Source organism: Belonocnema kinseyi, chromosome 5 (genome assembly GCF_010883055.1).
Source record: "Belonocnema kinseyi isolate 2016_QV_RU_SX_M_011 chromosome 5, B_treatae_v1, whole genome shotgun sequence".
Lineage (NCBI taxonomy): Eukaryota > Metazoa > Arthropoda > Insecta > Hymenoptera > Cynipidae > Belonocnema > Belonocnema kinseyi.
Genome location: NC_046661.1, coordinates 129,480,042 through 129,488,044, shown reverse-complemented (window position 1 = coordinate 129,488,044; position 8,003 = coordinate 129,480,042). Strand labels below are relative to the sequence as shown.

At 37.1% G+C, this 8,003-nt stretch overlaps 1 long non-coding RNA gene across 1 annotated transcript in view; it reads right to left on the bottom strand.

Annotated features, from left to right (window-relative positions):
- Positions 1-703: 703 nt before the first annotated feature.
- The window catches only part of LOC117173163, an 11,166-nt gene continuing 3,866 nt past the window's right edge, over positions 704-8,003 (bottom strand). Inside the window, exon 3 of the long non-coding RNA XR_004467122.1 lies at positions 704-771. This is a non-coding gene — a long non-coding RNA (uncharacterized LOC117173163). The remainder of the gene's footprint in view (positions 772-8,003) is intronic.

The window sequence follows — 8,003 nt, the reverse complement described above, 5'->3', positions numbered from 1 at the left end:
AAAAAATTCTCTTTCATCACGACAACGCCCGAGTTCACACATGCTTCGTTTCAATGGTTAAAATTGAAGAACTAAAATTCGAATTGGTCGAACACCCACCGTGTTCACCAGATTTAGCCCCCAGTGACTTTTTTTTATTTCCAAACTTGAAAAAATGGCTCGGTGGACAGAGATTTCCAGACAACGAAGACGTCATTGTCTCTGTAAGTGCTTATTTTGAGGAACTTCCGAAAACGCACTTTTCTGAAGGATTATAAAAACTTGAAAAGCGATTGACCAAGTGTATAGAGCTCCAAGGAGATTATGTTGAAAAATAAAAAAAAATTTACCCAAAAAAAATTTTTTTTATACTTCATTCTAAGGACTTATTGAACTACCCTCGTATATATAGGCTGAAGGCTGGTGACCTTGTCAAGAATAAAAACATGAACCAAAGACGACTTTCTCGGTTCCAGTTCGCTCCACCCCCTCCCTTATTAACTGGAGTTTGATGGAACGAACGTTACAACTACAGTCTCCACCATATGAAGAATTTCCACTTAACTTGAACATTATTTCAAATCGCAAAATAAACTTATAGCATAAAGGTTGTGGTTGGACGTACAATATAAACAATAATACAAACTATAAAATAGACTTGAAAAGGAGTGGAACTTTAGTTGATGAATAGGAGTGAATTACGTGGTAGGCAAGGAGTAGGTCCGATTTTGAATCAAAGAGCGAAGCAGCATCTCGGAGATCATGATTTCGTATCTTCCAGGCAGGTCTCGGCTGGAATGAAAGTAGGAATCAGAAGATTATTTATCATAGCATGCTACGCGCCAGTTGATAGTGATCCCAGAGAAGTAAAAGACGCCTTCTGGGGCACTTTAAATGACACAATAAATATTTGCCGTTTGGGTTGAAAGACGAAGAGAGCTGATGAAGATAAAAGGCTCATTAGATGTTCTGAATGCAATACTGATTATTACCTTTTGATTACCAAAATTAACTTAGGTCGGGGATAGAAAAAAAAAGAGAACCAAGAAAACAAAACAAGCGCGAATTAAAATTGAAAACCGACAGAAAGCGGATATGCGAATATATTTCCAAAATAAGATCATCGAAAGCATAGATAGGGCAACATGGGAGGTTACACCATTCAGGCATTAAACGATTAATTAAGGAAAGTAAAGATAAAAATAAAATAAAAATAAATAAAAGTACAGATTTTGTCAACATGAGAAATAGTCATGTGGAAATTCTATATGATGCAGACGGGATACTAGATGCTTTCAGAGACTATTTTAGGGGACAATTCGGAGATGAAGCTATAGGGCACTATAACTGCGTTGTAGAAAACGATTCGTTAGAAAACTCAATTGAGAAAGTCTTTGTCCCTGAGGTTAGGGATATAATTAAGAACTTGAAAAACGATAAGCTTGTCCGGGTAGACTGTATTTACGCTGAATTGCTCAAAGACGGTGACGAGTACATACCACATAGACTCTACTTATTCGAAGGGTAATTTAAATAACAGAAGAAAAGATTTGGGAAGTCCAAAGTGGTTTTATGCCAAGAAAGTCATGTAGGGATTAAATATTTAACTTAAAGCAAATCACAGAAAAAAGTTTGAGAGTGGGAAAAAAAGTTTTCTGTGCATTTTTGTCCTAGAAACATCTTTTGACAATGTAGACAGAAGTGGTTATTAATATTATTCATGGACAAGTTTTTAGGAATGGCTCTTTTTGACGAATAAGGTCCGGAACTCCAAACAGTAAGGGTACGTGGGTTAGCGTTCGCAGATGATAAGGTTTTTATGGCAGAGTCAATTGAAAACTTGCAAAGGATGTTGAATTAACGCAAATGACATGAGATTCATGCGCATAATATGTGGGGAAACCCTGATGGACAAAGTAAGTAACGAGACAATTCTAAAAGAATGTGGTGCAGAAGAGACGCCAGTAGACAAATGGGAAAGAAATCGGTTCAGATGGTTCGGACATGTTGAGAGAATGCCAAATGAACGACTAACGAAACAAGTATATCAGGGTAAAGTAAATGGTAGTGTGCCCAGAGGCAGACCGCGGAAGGAATGGTTAAATGTGTAAATGAGACCCTAGTTAGAAAAGACATAAGAAGCCACTGAAACAATAGAGCCTGCATGAAAAAATGCATGGACGGAAAAGATGCTAGAAAAATATACCCGGACAGAAGAGTATGGCGGCAAATAGTTAATAAAAAGAGTATCAGTAGAGAGAATGACCCCTGAAACAAAAGATCTTGGATACTAATGGAACCAAGTGGGGAACCTAACATGTAGACTTTGTGTGGATCTTGACTTGGGGTGATTATTAGAGAGATAGATCAGTAACCTCGGTCAGAGCAGTTTTGCCAAACGAACGTGTTATTTAATAAATAATAGGAGCATTCTGGATCAATCTAGAAATGTTATATGCCTTCCTCCATTACTTTCTTCTTCACCAAGTGTGTCATGCCTACCCCGAAAGGGAAATGGCTGAATGGTGTAATAATAAGCATATTTAATAAAAAAAATGCAGCAATGAGTCATTTTTCGACCGAAAAATTCGTTTTTTTCAATGTCAATAATCTTATGATATATTTAAACAAAATGAGCAAATTTAGTTCTTGAAAAACCAGAAGAACCTGCAAAAAAATTAAATGTCTATTAACAAACCTTTTTTCCTTTAAAGAATACGCATTTTTTGACAATACAATGAAACTGCGTCTGTTTTAATATTAATGCATGTTATGAATTGTAATAATATACATTTATGGAAATGAGATCTAAGTTGAGGCACAATTTTATTGCGAAGAACGAGATACATGATAATAATGCGTTAAAGCCGCAAAATTTTTAACGAAAGAGAATTTACTATCACGAAATTACTGTTGTCGATGCATTGACCTTTAGTTTAAAAAAAATCTGTGCATAGGTGTTAGGAACATGCGAAGACCGAGCGTCGAGCGCAAGGTAAATATAATATCGAGCGCGGAGCGGGAGATGAATATATCATTGAGCGCGAGAACGAACGGTTGCGACCCCTACACCTTATTTTTTTAATGCTTTTTTGGAGTATATTTTAAAATAATTACATTGCTATAAAAAGTTTCTAAAAATTCATTTTAACTAGAAGAAAGTAATTTTTCTAAAACTTTTGTAAAGTTCCGAAATTACGCAACAGAGGAAGTAGTTTTTCGTGAACTTTTGTACATGTGCAAAATTACACAACGAAGCTTATCATTGAAAAATTACATCCCCATCAAACAGAATTTTATGCTTTTGATAAAAAATTATTATTTTGTTCACAAAAAAGATATGTGAAATTGTGAATGCTGAATTTTTATTTGTGTCAATTTCGTCTTTTTGTGTTTCCTCCTTCTCCATCCTTGACCAAAGTTTATTTTTGAGACTAGAAGGTAATAATCACTTTTACATGCAGAACATTATTCAGAGATTTTGAAAAGGTTTTACAACTTTGAATTTTAAATATCACTGAAATATTTGTATTAATAAAATGAAAATATTTGGGTTTTATTTTTTTTGTATATGGGATTCACATTAATGATAGTGGTATTTTCGAGTCATGGTTAAAAGTAAAAAATATCTGTTGAAGAAAAATATTAGAATCCCGCGTTGAAAAGGTTCAATGGGTGAACCATGGCTCAACAATGGCATAAGCGTGGATCAACCGTGGGTTGAGCGTTGGTTAACCGTGGGGTGAGCGTGGAGTAAGCGTGACTCAAAATTGGGTCAATGTTTACCCACGGTCGCCCCACGGTTGTCCAATGGTTATGAACAATGGGTTAAGCATGGCTAATGGTCCCTCTGCCATGATTCGCCCACGGTCGAACATGATTTAGTTGAAATTGAACTTTGGAAAAATTTTCTAAGATGAACACAATGTACTAAATTTTCTTCACTTTTTAGAAAGGATTGGTGGATATATATTTTTCTTTTATTTGACTTTGCGCAATTTTTTTAATAATCCGCCTGAAAGAAGTTTGCATAGCTCAAGTATGGCAAGAGATTTGGAAATATCTGGCTAAAGCATGAGTCAGCTCTGAATACTAGCATGGCGCAAGCCTTGCTATTATTCATCTCCCATGCTTAGGACACGCTAAGTACAAATGAATATGCTTAAGAACGAGTGAGTTTCAGAGAAAATTAGCTTGCGTTCAAAATGGAAACATTAGGTTTGTAAAAAGTCTGCACATATCTAAATGATAAGTCCACTACCCGGGTGCAGCGGTTCGCGCACCAGGTAGCTTAGCACGTATTCTACAAGAACTTTTCAAGTATTTAAATTGTGCTAACTGCCACAATAACTACTAATGGTGAGTGGAATAAGTGCTAAACTACTAATGGTGAGTGGAATAAGTGCTAAACTACCTCGTGCACGACTCGGTGCACTCGTCTCGTCGACTCACCATTTGGAATTGTTTTCGTTGAGCCACATTTCAATTTAAAACAAAAATAACTTTATTAAAAAAAAGGAAAATTCGGGAATGATTAGTCGTTAGAAGACATTTTTCGAGAAAATTCAGACCTTGCCAAATCGATCACATAAAGTTTCGTAATTACTTAATTTTATCTAGGGCAACACAATTTCTGGTCAGCTTATTTTTCTATTACTCTGGTATAATGAATACAACACGCAATAACTCATAAATCTTGCCATGATTACGTGGCAAACGGTATAAGTATCGTACAATTTTAGTAAACGAAAGCAAGTTCTCCACAGGAGACTTAAAAGCATGTTGGTCTTTTCCATACATTCACAAATTCTGGCCCTAATTGTCATTTCCGGGCCCTCCGGAAATCGACTTTTGAGTGGTTTAGTTGTTGTCTGTTAATTGGTAATTATGGTTTCTCTCATTTTTGTTGTGGTGGTGGTTTTGGCGCACTCTGCCCAACATGGCGGCTTACTAATTCCCGCTCTCCCTTGGCCAACAAAGACAATTGTGGTTTGTCTCTACTTGTCTCGCATTGTGACCGGCGTCTCCCTGCCTGAATAATATGGCGGCTTGTTGGTTACGCTCGACTAAGTGGACAGTAACAGCATATCTAGGCGATCCCTCTTTCTCTCTTCTTGCTATTGGAGACTAGTCCTGGCGATCTCGATTCACGTCGACTTGCAGACGACAATAGTTTCTCTCGGTAACAGTTAACCGTACAAAGAAATTTATGATTATAAATAAACATGCTGCAGACCAAAACGCAAGTGTTCTTGTAGAGTTGGACCTCCGCTCTGAGTTTAAGCGCGAGATTGGTAACAAAAAAAATCAACAAGGTTATTATTACGGAATTATTCTCACCTCCCGGCGCCGGTAAGGGAAGTTGTTTACTTTTCATGTGACAAGTGATATTCACCTCGTCGCATTTTGAAGAACTTTCTTTCTTAAATTTTTATTATTGTCGATCGAAATACTTAAAATTAAACCGAATATGAAATAAATTCTTTAAATTTTAATCCTCCTAAATTAAAAATAATTGTAAACTTCAATAAACGTATATTCATTATAGATTTCCTTCATCACAAAGATAAAACAAACTGCAGATCTTTTATGTACATCCAATCTTTTCTTCGATAAAATAAGCAAGCTTCGAAGGACTCCCTAAGAAAATTAAACATACTTTAGTGGCAAATTATATTAGGTATAGAAATAACTCCCACTAAGTTCAGAACAATTTCCACTATTGTGGTACTATTATTCATATATATTATTATTCTGGGTTTAGACCGTAATAGCCCCTGACGGCTGGCTAATCTAAATTATAGTAACTCGGTTTTCTGTTGCTGACTCGTTGAGTGCCTCAGGGCACTTTCATACTAATAGGGACGTTGTCGTTCCATTCAGAGGCATTGTAGTAGCCCTGCTGGCTGAGCGTATATGGATGTTTCTTTTGTTGCTACACTCCTTTGTCTAGCAGACGCACTGGAACATGGCCATAATCTCGGATTGTGAAACTGTGGTGTTGGACCCCATTACGATTTTCAAGCATATTCCCTCCCTTTTACTACATACAATGGCCCCTGAGTTCTTCTTGTCCTTGCAGCCATGTTTAAGCTATTCGTCTCCATCACTGGGCAGGTGAGCCTAGCTGTTAGCCCATTCCTCTTTGGTCGATAGGCTAACTCGATACTTCTTGTCGAAGAGATAAAGGCAAGTGGACATTGTGTCCACTCGTTTATTAGAAACATTGCGGATCCGAATGTGATTAGGCAATATTGGCTTATGATTTTCAATACCATCTCTGCCTTTGAAATGCATAATTTATTTAAACTAGTCCAAGCCATTTTGCGCATCCGCACCTTTATACTTGAGACTCAAATAGGCAACATAATTAAGTTTAATTCTTGTTCTTTTATTGTGGAATATTTCTAGCTTTAAGCAACCCATTTTTACAGGTCAATGACCTAAGCATCTTATCAATAAATAATAAAAATAATAATAAAACATTATAAGCTTTTTTGTTTTTTGAAAAAAATTGTAGTAATGTTTTAAGCGTTCAAATATTGTCAATTTTACCTTTTTTAACGATTTCGTCTACTTGCTAAAACTAAGGTTTAAAACGCTAAGAATGATTATTTTATTTCATCACTTTATCAAAACGAGCGAAAAGATGCATGCCTATTTCTGCAATAAAAATCTGTTTGCCCACCTCCCCTCAATAAGTCTAAAAAATTTCCCCTGAGTTCTTTATTATCTGTTTATTAAAAAAATGTAATACCATAAAAAAGTACGAAAATATCGTTCTGCCAAAATAACCATATTTGAACGCTTAAAATATCAATTAAATTGATTTATTTTTTAAACAAAATAACACCAAATTTCTTTGGTTGAAGCTGAAGATATTTCAGATTCTATATCACCCTTACTCGTAGTTCGGTTCCTCTTGGCCAACATGTGGCAGGTCCATTCAACGACTGCAATAGGAATAGCATGTGTAATCATGGCGGCTTTGATCATCTATTAAGATGTGTAATTCAAAGCTTCATCGATGTTCGTCAAGGTTCTAATAGCTTGGCCTTTCTGCATTTTTTTTCTTTCAACTAAGTTCACTGCTTCGCCTAGGGACGACTCTGTCGAGAGACTAGCCCTGTAAAGCGTGTTGCGCCTTATGAAATGACCTACTTCACAAGACATTATCACGGATATATTTATCTGTAAGTATTTCTACTGTTTTTATTAGGAAAGATGTGAGGTCAATGGTACGGAAATTCTTGGGTGAAAAATGACCGATCCTGCCTGCTTTCAGAATGTGGACTCCTTCCGTACCCCTCATTGCCTTTGGAATACATCGCAACGCTAGGCCATTAGGAGTAGGAGAATTGTAAGGACTGAAAGCCTTTAGGGCCCACATGGCCATTGAAAGATGAGCCCCTTTCTCTTTTCTGGGCCTCAGTGCTAGTTATCGGTATTGTAGTCACCGTCGTTTCCGCTCTCTTATCTGCTCAACTGGCTTGCTACGCTTGACTCTTCAGTCTTATTTTCAGGGAACCATTAATGCGTTTCTTCTTTTTGACCCAAGTTTGGCTTGCTGGAGAGATTGATTGGCATTACGGATTTATGTAAGAACCGTTAAGGCCCAACCACTCTCTTTCCTTCACCACCTTCGTTTATACTGCTTCCTTTGATTTTGTTTTTACGTGAACCATTTTTTTACCACGAGTGGCTAGGAAAATAAAAGTCCACCCCTGCAGAGCACCACATGTTCGGGAAGACCAATTAATCGGGAATGCCGTCCGATTTCCCGAGAGGCCGTTAGGACACCTTCATAACCTCTAGATGTAAACGTGCGACGGACATAATCACTCTATACCCATGGCTCAGGGGAATGATCACCTTGCGCGAGATAATAAATGAAACCCGTTTGCAGGTCACGATACGAACGGGTGCTACCAGGTGTATACATATGAAACCGGTATTGCCATCTAGCGGCCAGTAGGCACACTTGTAGGCACTGTCGGAACTTACCATTTGTGCTAATTGGCGTA